The sequence below is a fragment of the Saccopteryx leptura genome, chromosome 2 (assembly GCF_036850995.1).
Source record: "Saccopteryx leptura isolate mSacLep1 chromosome 2, mSacLep1_pri_phased_curated, whole genome shotgun sequence".
Lineage (NCBI taxonomy): Eukaryota > Metazoa > Chordata > Mammalia > Chiroptera > Emballonuridae > Saccopteryx > Saccopteryx leptura.
This window is the reverse complement of record NC_089504.1, coordinates 110228528-110244332: the sequence shown is the minus strand read 5'-3', so window position 1 is coordinate 110244332 and position 15805 is coordinate 110228528.

The following is a 15805-nucleotide window of genomic DNA, read 5'->3' as shown; positions in this document are numbered from 1 at the left end:
TAAAGACATTTTAAGTTCAATTGACTTTATTATTTTTAGAAACTTGTTTCTATTTAGTTTTTTTGTGTGAATATTTGGGGAAATTTTCAGCTTCTACAGGCATGTATTTGTGTGAAAACCTTGTCCAAGTTTATTGTGGTGGAACAGAATTTTACTTTGTATATATTGTTTAATTAGGAAATGGTGTGTATATTTTAAATTTCTCAATGCTCTTATTAAGTAATACATTTGAATCAGTAAGCAAAAATGATCACTTTGACTTTGCCAGTTTTGATAGATCATAATTTAGGAAATTCTTCAAGAGATTTTTTTCCCCTCCTCTAATACATGTGCTCAAATTTCTTCTCATAGTGAATATGAATGAGACTGTTCAGAGCTAATTAAATATGACTATTCAAAGAAAGCCATAGAATATTGATTATTGCCCTACTTACTGAGATAAAACAATACAAATGGTTCTACTGTTTTATAACAATATATTTCTAAAATTCAAAATTATACAACAAGAAAGTCACTGAGCCAATGAATAAGGAAGCTAAAGGTAATTATATGTATTTATTAGGCAGAATTGAATTAGCTGATGATTAAAATGCAAAGCAGAAATTACCTGTGCCATTAAACAAGACCAGCTAATTGTCACTGTGCTCTCCATGGGTTTAATTCACTGTTCCTCCTGCTGTACGTATGTAGGCCACCTGATTATTGGTTTTTCCTCATCTGCTTCAAAGAAAGTATACAAATCTTTCTTTTTTCTTTCTATTCTTCCTTTCTTTTTTCTCTATCTTTCTATTTTGTTCTTTCATTTTTTCTTCTCTTTTCAGATGAAATAATCCCAACTGAATCAACAGAAGAGACTATAGATCTCATAAAAGACCAGATACAAGATCCACTAACAAAAATTGTTAGTGTTTCTCAGCATCAGCAATGGTCAACTAAAAATATAACAGATTGAATTATGCCATTCATAATAGTGATCAAACTTATAAACTATTAATTTAATCAAATAAACAATAGATAAGATCTTTATGGAGAAAAAGTTTTAAGTTTATTTAAGGGCATAAATGCCTAAATAAATGGAGTGCTATACTATGTTCATTAAATAAATGGCAATAGTATAAAGACATAATTTCTCCCAAATTAATGAATAAATTCAATTCATTCCCAATGAAAATTCTGGTAGAATTTTAAAAAATTAATTCAACATAGTTATTCTAAAATGTATGACTAAAGAAGTTGTGAGTAATTAAAGCAAACAAAAGGAGAGTAAGAGGGGCACCTAACTGTCAGGTATCAGACAGCTGATCTGTGCAGGTGGAGAAGGATTAATAAAGCACTTAAGAAATGATATTAAGGAAATGTCATTGTATGTAGAAAAATCATGCTGAGTCTTAGTGTATACCAGTATTTCTCAATTCTTTTTTCAAAATTATCTTCCTAAGAAACCTTTTTTAAACATTCATTTTCTACTTTTCCTCCTTTTCTAATTAAATTTTAATACCACAGATATAGTATATATCTTTATCTGTTAGTCGCCTTTGGGGGAAGCCATATATCTAAGTTTTATCATCCCACTAAGTACCAATTTCACTCCCTTGCGAGTATTATTACATTCACTGAGAATGCACTTTTTTAATATTCAAAGGTGAAATTTATTTGGATTAAACTCTTAAATGGAAAAGGTAAAACTGCCAAGCTAATGAAAAAAAAATACACATAGAATATTTTCCTGACTTTGGAGTATGTAAGAACTAAAACCAGCTCCCAAAAGCACACTCCAAGATAAAAAAAAAATGAATAAAATTACATCAAAATTAAGAACTTCTCTTTATCAAAAGATTTAATAGGAAAAGTTCATTCACAGATCACAGACTGGAAAACATTTTTGAAATAACTAAACAACAAGGGATACATATCTACAACAGATAATACATTTTATTAATTAAACAAGAAAACGGCAAATGCAAGAGAAAAATGTGTAAAAAGGATATAAATGTGCCATTCACAGAAGGGGAAACTCAAATACCTGACACATAAAGTGATGTTCAACTTCATAAGTAATAGAAAGTAGAGCAGAGGTTAAGGTCATGGGAGGAAAAGTCATGGAACCAAAAGGCTATTGTATTAAAAAGATAATTAATACACCTGTTTCCTCAGAAATCTTTAGAGCACATGAGGGAATAATGTAAGATTTGAAGATGATTGCAACAAGAAAGGGTTATCTGAGAGTATAAGCTTCATAAGAGGGTGTTTAGGGAGGAGAGAGAAAATTGGATCGGAAGTTTAGGAAACAATCTCCAAGGGTCTCCTATGATTCTGTTGGTCTTGTGAGTAGCTTGCCTTTGTTCTTGGACTGTCTTTTCAAGGATGTTCATATAGGGAACAGCTTTGGAAGGCAGGAATAACAAAGGTAGGTTTATTTACTCTCCTTTATAATAAAAAATAATATCTCCCTATTAGGAAGTTAGCTTTGGGGAACTGGTACAATAAAAATGTTTATACTCTGTTATTGCTAACGCCATAAATAATAAACTATCCTTTGCCTCCTACCCAGGAATCTCATGTCTTCTGCCAACATCCATAAAGCTATGGCAGGTTAAACGTTAGCTTGCCAATATGTAAAATCTCAGTCACTTCACAATTCCTGACATGAAGATTCTTAGACATCTCTAAGCCCAGTGGTACAAGGTATATGAGCCAGAAAAACTCCCCACAAGTTATATGGAATTAGTTCTATTGGCTTATCTACAGGCAGATTGTGGTGAGTGATTGTGGTGAGGTAAGGAGTGGAAATCTTCAGGAGCATACAGGGCTCTAGGAGCTCCTCTTTGTTCCTGGAACACAAGGCTCTCCCTTCATGTGGACAGATACACTATTAACAATGAGGCTGTATAGGTCAGGGGGTGGGGGTTCTGCATAAGTTACAGGGAAACCTAGGTCCTCTCTATATAATTCCTCCATATAATTTGGAGCTACAAATTGCAAACACATATGCAAAATAATACCACACACTTTACAAGAATATAGACACATTCAAGAACATATATTGCTTATACACTATGATGGGTCCTTATGATAGAGAGAGCAATAAGGGTGGAAACTGAGGATGAAAGCAAAAAACCAAATGAGACCAAAGAAGAGAAGACTTTTGCAAGACTGATGATGACAGCATGCTGTGAGTATTGCAACTTTCCCCACCTTAGATCCAAACCTCCAAAACAATAAAATGTAGGTTATAGTTTATTATATTCTGGCACAGAGCTTGAAATGGTTTGAGACATGGGAACCCTAATACCAACCAAGTCCAGTGGCAGGCCATACCTGAGCCTAATTTAAATTCTAAATTTTACATCCTTTTTTTTAAAGATATAGACATATCCAAGAACATATACAGAGGGTCTTTGGGTTACGACAGTCTTGACATATGATGTTTCGAGTTTACAATAATCATTTCCAAAAAACTTGAAGAAATTGGGATGTGTTTTGGTTTATGCTGTTAGTGCTGTATTTATGAACTATATGGGCGAATTGGTGTGGTTGTGCACAGCGGAAGAATACGCAGTACTCTTTTTCTGTGACGTAGTTGTGTTTTTATGTTCTAGAGCAGTGGTCCCCAACCCCCGGGCTGCGAACCGGTACCAGTCCGTGGGCCAATTGGTACCGGTCCGCAGAGAAAGAATAAATAACTTACATTATTTCCGTTTATTTATATTTAAGTCTGAACAATGTTTTATTTTTTAAAAATGACCAGATCCCTCTGTTACATCCGTCTAAGACTCACTCTGGACGCTTGTCTCGGTCACGTGATAGATTTATCCGTCCCACCCTAAAGGCCGGTCCGTAAAAATATTTTCTGACATTAAACTGGTCCGTGGCCCAAAAAAGGTTGGGGACCACTATTCTAGAGTATGATTTTATGATTGTGTTAGGATAGGTAAGTGACTTAGACTAGGGTGTTTCAGTTTACACCAAAATTCGGGTTGTGTCACTGTCATAGGAACGGACTTGTGTGGTAACCGAGGACTCCCTGTAGTATTTATACATTAAAATGAGTCCCTATGATGAAGAGGAAAATGAGGTTGGGAATCAAGTAAAAGAAAAATGAAACAAAATCAAATAACAGGGAACCTTTGCCCAGAGTGGGAATAGCAGTATGCCATGAGTAAATTAGTTCTCTCTACTTAAGGTTCAAAACCAAAATCAACAGAATATAGCTTATTCTATCAAACAACTTGTAATGGTCTGAGGTAGGTAAACCCTGATTCCAACTCCAATTTGAATTGTTTTTATTCTTTTTTTTTTTTTTTGACTCTTCATCTCTGTTGCCCTTTGAACTAGTCGTTTGACTTTTTACTCTCTCTAAAGGACTTTTAAGCAAACTGGTCACTTTTACAAATTTCTTTTTAGTTTGGAATAGCATCATCCTCATCCCTCAGGCCCAACATCTCTGGCTCAGCCCACTCTGCTGGCACGGTGACCAGACTGTGCAGGACCTCCAGGCTGAACCACTCAGCACATGCGAAGTGTCTTGGGTAAGCAGGGAATCTCAGAATTGAGTGGGGATGCAAAAGCCTTTTAGGGATCTTGTAAGCAGTTCTTTTCTGGTACAGGGCAATGGTTGTGATGGGTGGGGGGTGGGGGACACTAACTGTAGGGTGGGAGATAGGCGATGAAGCAGTTAGGGGAGGAGGCTAAAACAATGAGAGGGAAGAGAAGTGGGGGCCATGAAAGAAACTAAGATCTGTTTCTCAGTATGATTTGAAAGACTTCAGCATGTGATCTGTGACTCTTCAGAGTCCTTTGGGGGTAGGAAAGCAGCCACACTTGGGTGTACGTACTAAGGGCTCAGAAGGACAGGAAATAGAATATTGGACTTTAGCCCCCTTTGGAATTGGATATCTAAGTGCATGAGTGGGCTGTGGAAGTGATACATGTTACTAGGGATGCTTCTTCCCTCATCTCACAATTATGAACAAATGAAAAGACTTAAAATACTATAAATGTGATATTTTGTATAAAGGATCCTGCCAATTGCACATACCAACCACTGACTGAATGTGGTTATTTACTGTTTGATATTAAATTTCTCCCCACAATTCTGTGCCAAGAGCATTTGCAAGGTATGATGAATAATGAAGGAACCCTGGCTGGTTCCATGGAACAAGTATTTTTATGTCCACCACAAACCAAAGTTATTATCCTCAGATATTCAATCATCTGAAAGAAATAGAAGTTTATTTCTTCCTTCAGGGATGAGCAGTCCTGGGCTGTTACAATGCCTCCATGGTAACAGATCTGAGACTTCTTTTTTAGCTTGTTTTTCTATCACATCTCAAGGATGGAACTCTGTCTTGAAGGCTGGTTCATCACCAATCACGATCCATGTAGCAAGATGCAGGATGGGAGAAAAGAAGGTATTCTTCTTCCCTTTCCCAGCACAAACTGGGAGTGACACTTACAACTTAGCTCACATCCCAATGAGCAAAATGTCATCACATAACTCCATCTAGCTGCAGGGGGTCTGGGAAATGTAGTATTTGCTGGTTCTCTGTGCCCACTGAAGATTTTTGTTCTCTTGAAAAAGACTAAAACAGATGTTAGATAACAACTACCAGTCTTAGATATCATAGGATATTTACAAAAAATATTGATGAGATTTTTTTGGGGGGGGCAGTGATAAGAGCTCATTCTCACAATGGTAAAGACTGTGGAGAGGTCAGTTAAAATAATTTAAATGCCTGACATGATCCTTGTCCTTGAGGAGCTTATAGCCTCACTCAGGGAGCCAGTAATACACACCAATTATTTCAATACAACACTAAGGTTTAAAATGAAGTGAATACAGAATGTCATGGGAAGTCAAGCATGGAATATTGACCCAGAAAGGAGCTATTGAAAGATGTCCCGTTGAACACCATCTCAAAGGAATAAACATATAAAGAGAGTTACTTTTTTTTTTTTTTTTTTAGTGAGAGAGAGAGAGAGACAGGGACAGACTAACAGGAAGAGAGACAGATGAGAAACATCATCAACTCATAGTTGCATCACCTTAGTTGTTCATTGATTGCTTTCTCCTATGTGCCTTGACCGGGGAACTCTAGCTGAGCCAGTGACCCCTTACTCATGCCAGTGACCTTGGGCTTCAAGCCAGTGAACACGAGGTCATGTCTATGATCCCATGTTCAAGCTGATGACCTCAGGGTTTCAAAACTGGATCCTCAGCGTCCCAGGCTGATGCTCTATCTACTGCACCACCGCCTGGTCAGACAAGAGCTACAGAAATTTTAAAAAGCGAAATTTTAACAATATCTCACAGCAAATAACTACAGTTGAATTCCTTCAGTGGGAATTATGTATTGTCAGTAGCCCCAGCCACATTCTCGGTGATGTCTTCAGTGGGTCAGCCGCTGCCCTAGAGCAGCACATTCTAGCTTTGCTGGTCCTGGTGCAGAGCATGTCAGGGGCTGGCCCATATAAGATCTCCTTCTGTCCTTTGAAAGAGGAAGTTAAAAATCTGTTCTCGCCATGATACCTCCAAGAATAAAACCACACTTAGAAAAAGAATCAATTGTCCCCCGCTTACCCTCCCCACCCCGGTTTCACTGCCTCTTGTTCCCACCTGCTAACACAGGACCTCAGTGTTATGCCAAGGTTCTCCCTAAACCCAGAGATTTATGACGGTCCTCAAGGTGTCTCTTCTACGTGTTCCCCAAAAAGGCTGGTCAGTTAACGTACAGTTACAGTCATTTTGTTTTCATTCTTTCATCCCAACCCTCTCCACTGAGTACATCAGCTTCCTTCTCTCGATAGAACTGCCTGGGACACCTGCTGTCATGCCCACTGGCTGTGCCCGCTGGGCAGTACTGACTCTTCTCACTTGATGCTTCCAGCACAGTGAAGCCCTGGCTATGCCCTCGGTGTGTGCAAATTACCTCTTTTTAGAAAGTTACCAGCGCAGTGCTGCTGTCTCACTGTATTTCTGTGAATGAATACTTCATTTCTGCTTAGAGTTTTTCTCCCCTGGCCACCCCCAGGCCAGTGTGGAATGGGAATCTTTGGGGCATGACCTGATAGTAAATCACAGTAGAGGACACCATGTAGTACTCAGAATTGCCCCTCCTTGTGGGGAGGGAATCTCTCCAGAGGACTCCTCCCTAACTCAAGGTAATAGACTTATTGAGGCCCCACCCCTGGAGCTCAACCACAGGAGCTCAGAAATGTCTGAATTCCACTTGGCTCAGAGGAGAAAACCTCCCAACACCGAGTTAAAGAAGGAAGAGGCGCATATGTAATTACACTCCTGGTGTCCCGATGTTGCCTCAGAGCCGCAACTCCTCCCCTAACCTCCCTGGGGACAGCAGGTTTCGTTGGAAACCCTGACATCCATCTCTTTGCTGCTGGGGCAGAGAACAGTCATTCAGAGGAGGAATACTTTCTAGTGCAATAAAGATTTAAGAAATAGCTCTTGACGTGTTTCCTTTTTCTGTAGTCTCGCTGTCTTCCTTGTGGATGGCCCCTTTGCCGTTCTAACCCTAGGAGAGATTGCGCGCGTGCGCGCGCGCGGTGTAAATGCCATTTGACAGAAGAGAAGAATGTGATGCGTAGACAGTTCCTGCTGGACCAGGAAAGGAAACGGAAAGCCTCTCCCTCTCCTGTATCTGGTGAGGAGAAAACGGAAGCAAAGGTTAGACTGTGGAATGGGCGAGTCCAGGCACAATAAGAGAAAATAAACTGTTTGCTTTCGTGAGCCAACAAAGGCCAGGAGTCAGGAAACAAGTGGATTTGAAAAGCCTTTTTTGTTCATGCTAATGAGCCCCATGGGTGGGTGGCGCTGGTCCAGGCAGCCCTCCGCTGAGATGATTGCCTGTGTTGTCTTTGATTCTGGCTCCTGACAGCAGCCTTCCCTTTTATCCCTGACGCTAATCTGAGTGATGCAGAAGTTGGAGTAAATCCAGGTTGGTTTAACAACATGGACTCATGACTTCCACCAGTTGTATAATTCAGGCTGGCAAATAAAAATTACTTCGTTTGCTTAGCTGATGTTAAAAGTGAATTATCTAGAGAGCACGGAACCCGAACTCCCAAGGGTAGCTATTAGCATTGTGCCGGATGGCAACAGATGGCCAGCAGTAAATTGCAAACAGTGACTACACAGTCAGCTGGGAGCTCTAAGGGCCCAGCATCTGTGGGCTTTTAACTGCTTGCACTTCTGCCACACATTCTTCCTATGAAGGCATTCCATGATCCATTTAGCTAATCAGACTACTAGGACCCTTAGCTGATAAGCAAAGAATGATTTAAATTGCTTTTTAAAAAATTCCTGGTGGGAAATAAAAGCATTGTATTAGTGAATCCAGCATTTGGAGTTGAATACATAATAGCTTTCATGACAATGAAGAGCAATAAAAGCAATTTCACGTGTTCTGAAGTTTTGCTCTCCATCCTCCCCACGGGAGTCTATGGGACTGTGCTGGATGCTTCACCAGAAGGGAGACACTGAACCCTTTAACTAGGTAGAAGAGTTCATGCTCTCTGAATTTCATCAACCACCTATATTCCTCAAATAGTATTAAGACTGCTTCTTATAGAGAAAAATGTTCACTGAATGGAACTTTTATCACTTGTGTATTGAATTCAGTAATACCAGTGGCATTCCTTTGTAGACAAAGGTTTTTCTGCTCAGTTTGATTTCCATACTTTCAATGACTTCAATACAATTAAATAATGCCTGTGAAGTACTGTGCAGTTTTTTTGTTTGTTTGTTTTTGGTGAGTTTCATACCTCAGCTTTTTAAAAGCCTGTTGAACATTTGCTCTGGGGTGTCACTTCTCTCGTATACGCTTCCCTTTTTACCTACTAGTAAGCAGAGACTAAGAGTCCTCACCAGAACTAGCAGAAATTGCACAGACACTTGGGAATCCACTTTCATGCTTATTCTTGCCTTTGTTGGCTTTCCTAGGTGAAATGAATATTTTCTCATCTTGAGTCCTTACGATGCCCATTCCCAGAGTTTTTCAAAATTCCCGCTGAAGAATTTGGAATCCAGTCATTCACACCACCCCCAGTTGTTTTTTGTTTGTTTTGTTTGTTTTAGGGAGAGAGAGAGAGAGAGAAGGGGAGGAAGGAAGAGAGATGAGAAGCATCAACTCATAGTTGTGGCACCTTAATTGTTCATTGATTGCTTCTTATATGTGCCTTGACAGTGGGGAGGGGGGGCTCCAGTGGAGCCAGTGACCCCATGCTCAAACTGGGTGAGCCCATACTCAAGCTGGCAACTTTGGGATTTCAACGTGGGACCTCAGTGTCCCAGGTCAATACTCTATTCACTGCACTACCACTGGTCAGGCTACCCCCAGTTTCTGTGGGTCCCGAGAAGCTTATTTTGTTTCTCAGTTTTGTCTTCTTTCTCCTTCTCCTTTTTTTTCTGCTTCCTTTTGAGTCCCTCCCTCCCCCACTGGGGCTCCATTCTCTAGGACTGTGGACTGCTGTGTCTCCCGCTGCTCCTTGCCCCTTCACCTTCACTCCCCTCCCGGGTGCACTAGTGACTTAGGTAGCATGAGCCAGCCGGGAGGGACTTCTTTGCCATCTGTGGTAAGTGAGGCTATACATATTGCTTTGACATGGAGCCTGGGGGTTTGGATAGGAAATGATGGGAGTCCAAGTTGTATCCCCCAAAACCAGAAAACAGCCATCTATCTCTGTAGTTTGCTTGGGCGTAGTTTAATTTTCAAAACTTACGTCTCTGACATATAAAATGGACATGTGTCAAAGATTTATTCAAACCAATGAAGGAATCAAGTAAGATAAGCTGATTCAAATACATTTGAGTTAATGGGTCTTTAAAGACAGAAAAAAAACAATATTAGAATAAGATTGTTAGGTTAGATATAAAATCAGTTAATAGTCTACAAGACAGTATTGCCATAAATATGGGATAGTCCTTTTAGCAGACAGAAAATCATTTCTTTCCCCAGTGGAAAAAAAAAATCTGGAAGTTAAGATGCAACTTCAAAGAATCTGGGTTTTTAATCAATGTTAAATGGTGAGTCAAACAAAGGTCTATTCCCTCAGATACTTAAATCATCTTTGGGCGGCCCTATTAAAATATTTTATATTTATCATTAAAATATGTGCTACCTTTCCTTTGCCCTATTTCAAAGTTTTGGATCTTCTTTTCCTTAACACATCTATCCTTAACATTAAAGCAGCCCAGATTCAGGGATTAAACATCCTAGGCTGTGCAACTAAGCTGCATATGGTGATTTCTCAATGTATCTGCTTTAAAGCTGTGTTGGACTGCTTCATGAGACGGCCCATATGGCCAAGGTGGTGAAGGATGCAGGAATGACACAGAGTGATTCCTTTGTCCTAGCCACATTTTCCCTTTAAAATTTTGTTGTCAAGGAGCTACTTTCAGAGATTATGCTCAGGTGGAACAGATGTTAATAGTACATTTGGTGTAGTAGGGAGGTAAGAGATATGCACGGGAATTCATTCAATAAAATAGCATGGCACATTTCGGGGTGCCTGTGTGCTGTAGGAGCTAGAGAAGCAGGAGATATTTCTAGTTGTGATAATACAGACGATCTTTCACTGACAAAAAAAATGAAATTCAAGGCCCTGGCTGGTTTGCTCAGTGGATAGAGCATCGGCCCAGAATGCGGACGTTTTGGGTTTCATCTTGGGTCAGGACAAAATGAGAAGTGACCATCTGCTTCTCTTCCCTCCCCTCTTCCCCCTCTTTCCGAGGATAGCTCTGCTGATTTGAGCACTGACCCCAGATGGGGGAGGCCATGTGGATCCCAGTCAGGGTACATGCAGGAGTCTGTCTCTCTATCTTCCCTCTTCTCACTTAAAAAAATAATGAAATTCAAAAACAATTTATAGACACTATTACTTCACATTTAGAATTTTTACCTTATTAAAAATTTTAAATTTCTTATTTAGAAATAAAACAAAACAATTTCTGTGCTGAGCTTCAGGTAGCTCTCTCAGTAACAGCTTCTTATGACAACCCAAAGAATACGAGATCAAAGTGGGTACAAGTCTGTAGTCTGGCCCTTTAAAAAAAAACACAGCTTCTGAAGGTGGCTTATTTTTGTAGGATGGTCTTATTTTATAGGATCTGTAAAATCCAGAAAGTACAAAAGCCTGTGTGCCTGAATAAGAAAGCATCAGACTTAACGCAGGGACTAACCAGTATTGCTTTTCTTGAACCAAATGTGCCTAAAGTCCCATAATTGTGACTTCAGACACCCAGCGCCATCTGTCCCTCTGGCAGCAGGGGAGACTGACACAGTCAGGAAGCGAACCGCCTCCCTGCAGCCGGCAGTGGATGCTGCCCTGGGAGCTTGGGGTAGAGAAAGGAGGCAGGACAAAACGGTCTCCCTTCTGGTTCTGATGCTGGAACTGAGGAGCCAAACCGTACGCATCACAGAGGCGAGGTCTGGTCCCGGAACTAGAAGTGCCTATGAGAAGCAGTTACCTGGTAGCCCCGTTTATTTCCAGAATGAACCTTTGGTCAAGTCTGTGCCAGAGAAAGGCTTCTTTCTGTGAGGCGCTACAGTATCCCAGAGCTGGGATTGGCCTGGCCACAGACAGAACAGTAAAGCAGAGAGACCTGTGATACTCTGGTCTTCACCACACAACACAGAGGTTAGGCATATGGCCTTCGGAGCAACACAGCCCAAGTTAAATTCTAGTTCCTTTGTTAAAATCTGGAGCCAGAATGTTCAGATCAAATCCTGGCTCTGGTACTTATTACTAACCCTGTGATGACGGGCAAGCTCCTCAACTTCTCTGTGTCTCTGTGTGTCCATCTGTGAGACGGGGATAATCAGTGACTACCACATGGGCTTGCTTGTGAGGAGGAAATGAGTTTATATATATAAGGCACTTAGGTAAAGCAGGACAAGAAGTACTGGAACATATTTGGCCTCTCCTTTCTGCCAGCTTCACTGAAACACCTTGTATTCGTGGCAGAAACCATGTACAGCTAGCTGAAGCAAAATAAAAAAGGTGGTGAAGTTTATTATAAGAATATAGGGATGACTCATGATCACCTAAGGACAGCAGTGGTGGGCCTCTGCCAAAGAGACAGTGGCTGAAACGCCGTCAGAATATTTCTATCCAATGCTGTAAACACTCTAAGATTTTGAGCTTCACACTCAAAGTTTTTTGTTTGTTTGTTTGTTTTGTTTTGGTAAGTGTGAGAGAGACAGGAAGGGAGAGAAATGAGAAGCATCAACTCATAGTTGTGGCACTTTAGTTGTTTTATTGATTGCTTTCTCATACATGCCTTGACTGAGGGGGCTTCAGCCAGCCAGTGGCCCCTTGCTAAAGCCAGCAACCTTGGGCTTCAAGCCAGTGACCTTTGGGCTCAAGCCAGGAACGCCACACTCAAGCCAGCAACCTCAGGGTTTCAAAACTATGTCCTCAGCATCCCAGGTCAACTGTCTATCCACTGCTCCAGCACTGGTCAGGCAAACACCTTCAAACTACAATCAATTTATGTGTGTGGTGTAATCCAAAAACATTTTTTTACATTTGGATTACCAGTTGTCTGAGCAATTCTCATTGAATGTCTCATCCTTGTCCAACTGAACTACAAATAGCACCCTGTAATGTGTCAAGAACATAGACGTGTGGGGCTACTTCTAGATTCTTCACTTTATTCCATTGGTTGTCTGTTCCCGTATCCTAATCATATTGTTTTAATTAATGGTTTTATAATAATATTGAGAGCTGATGATAAAACAATATCACATGGTCTTAATTGGTGTTTTTTTTAAAATATTTTATTTATTGATTTTTTAGAGAGAGAGGAGTGAAAGAGAGAGAGAGAGAGAGAGAAGGGGGAGGAGCAGGAAGCATCAACTCCCATATGTGCCTTGACCAGGCAAGCCCAAGGTTTCAAACCGGCGACCTCAGTGTTCCAGGTCGACGCTTTATCCCACTGCACCACCACAGGTCAGGCCTTAATTGGTGGTTTTTTAATAATCTTGATATCTGATGATAAAAATTTTCTCAGTTTATTATTCTTTTTTTCAGGAATGTCCTACCTATTTTTAGGTCCCCTTTCTTAGGGTTAGTTTAAAAGTTTGGTTGCAGATTCTTTAACACATTCCATTAAGAGGTGATATCCACATTCCTTCCCCTTATGTCATGGCATCGCCTCTGTTATACTCAACTGGCTGAGCACTTGCAAAGCAACCCACAGAATGTGTGACCTTGGACTAGAAAAAGGACATTAGCAGGACAATTGATAAAGATTTGATAAAGTCAGTAAATTAGTTAATAATACCATAATAATGTTAATTTTCTGGTTTTGATTGTTATACTATGATTATATAAAATGTTAACATTTGGGGAACTACAACATTATAATTCTGATCACCTACCTCCTGACTTTCATGATCTTTTGTCTCTTATTTTGTCCTTAAAAAAATTCTGCAAATTAGGTAATACTATTTGTTTTTACAGACAATATTTAGATAATATATCTTGATGTTTACAAGTTTCTTTGCTGTGATTTGTCTGGCATCTCAGCCTTCTGGAAACATTTTCTTTTTTCTAAAGAACATCCTTTAAAAATTTCTTTGGTGTAGGTCTGTTGGAAATAAAAACTCTCAGTTTTCACCATCTCTGTCTTTATTTCCTCCTGATTCTTGAGAGATCGTTTTTTCTGAGTGCACATTTCTAAGTTAGTAGTCATTTTCTCATAGTTTTAAAGATCTTATTCTACTGTGTTCTGGCTTTTGTTTTACTACTGAAATGTCTGCTGTCATTTTTAAACTGTTATTGATTTGTAAGCCATCTATCTTTCGCTTCTGAGAGCCATTAAGACCTTCTCACGGTCCCTCATGTTCTGTAGTTTCATTATATAGAGATTTTTATTTCGTACTGTTTACTTCCCATTGTGCATGCTGTGTACATCTCCTATTTTTGGAAAATTCTCAGCCATTATCTCTCTTCAGCTATCATCTTCCTTTATGCTCTTTATTCTCATCTTATAAAATTTCAGTCAGACCTTCTTATTCTGTGATGCATATTTCTTGCCCCCTCTTTCATTATTTCCATTTCTTATGCTGCATTTTTCAAATTCCTCTTCCAGTTTACTAATTTTTTTCTGCTATACATAATCTGCTAATTATCTCATCCATTGAGTTTTTACTATACCAATTATGTGTTTCTTGTCTATTTGTTGTTTTTCAAATAACTTTTGTAGTCTTAACTATTGCTCAATTTTGTGATTCCCTTCTTATATCTTCAAATATTTTATATATGGCCTTTCCATTCTAATATCAGATAGTCACTATGTATAGTCCTTGTGTTTAATGTATTTGTTGTTTCTGCTGACTCTCATGCTTTGTGAATTTGGGGTTTGATGAATTTTATTGCGAGTGATATGAGGGCATACATAGGGGTGATTTTCCTCAGAGAGGATTTGTGATGTTTTGCTGGGATCCAGGGGTGTTACAGACCTGGCACCATATAAGTTCCCTTTTGGATCTCAATATAGCCTAAAAGTTTCACACACACACACACACACACACACTCCCCTGTATTGCTGCTGGCCCGGGGCTCCTGTAGGCAATGCTGCTGTTGTCATTTGCTTTCAGGATAGCTATCTGTCATTTATGTGTTTGGGGTTTGTCAACTGCATTTCACCCCATGGTCTTTTCCGCTCTCATTGTTTGTAAGCCCAGCCAGGTCTATTCCTCATGCAGGGTCTTGTTGTATTTCTATAAAGCAGAGTTCCCTCAGTATAACTGAATTTTTTTCATTTTGTTCAAGACACTTAACATTACCTAGCATCACATTATATCATTAATTGTTTTTTGTGTTATGTCAGTCTTCCTACCAGAATATAGATCTCCTGAGATCAGGGACTTTGGTTCACAGCTTTATTGTCTGTGACCAAAACATCATGCTTAGCTCATAGGTGAACCAAGAGTTTAACAACTATTTCTTGAATGTTGAAATAAATTAATAAATGAACGAGTGAATTCTATCAATAAATTCATTGATGTCAGGTATTTCATTTATTTTTATAAGGACGAAGAAGAATATGGCAAAAATATTTCCCTTGAGGTATTTACGAGACTTAGTGAGGTAAAATGAAAGAATAAATTTAATAAAGCACTATAGTGCACACACATATATGTATAAATAATATCATATCAAAGCATATACAGCTATCTCTCAAACTTATATGCCACGCTCAGTAGTTTTTAGCTCATCAAGTTATGATAAACTTTTCCTATGAAAAAGAATACAATTAAATTTATGCTTTAGACAGACTCAAATGGAGTATATCGGATGGATCAAGGCAATGAGATTGAAGGCCGGGAAAGAGGATAGGCCATTGCAGCAGTTCATGCTTCATCTATTAAAAAAATATTTTTTAGTGTGCCTGTGATAAGCCAGGCACCATTCTAGGCACCAAAGATATATTGAGAACAAGACAATTAAGGGTGGTTGGTAGGGCAGTGATAACTGACAGTGACCCTCTCTGAAGAGGTAGCATATGTACAGAGACCCGGATGACAAGCTGGAGGCACCCACAGGCAAACCAGAGGGACCCTCACTTAGAGGGAATGGCACGTGCAACCCTATATTTTGTGCTTCAAGGATCAGGAAGTAGACCACTGGGTCTGAGACTGAGTAACTGATAAGAGAGTATTTGTTGAGTTTGGAGAAGTAGGCAGAAGCCAGACCACTTAGGTACTTATAGGAGTTTGGATACTGTCCCAAGTGCAGTTGGAAACTCTGGCAGGGTTCCAGGAAGGAGCAGGGAGCAAAATGT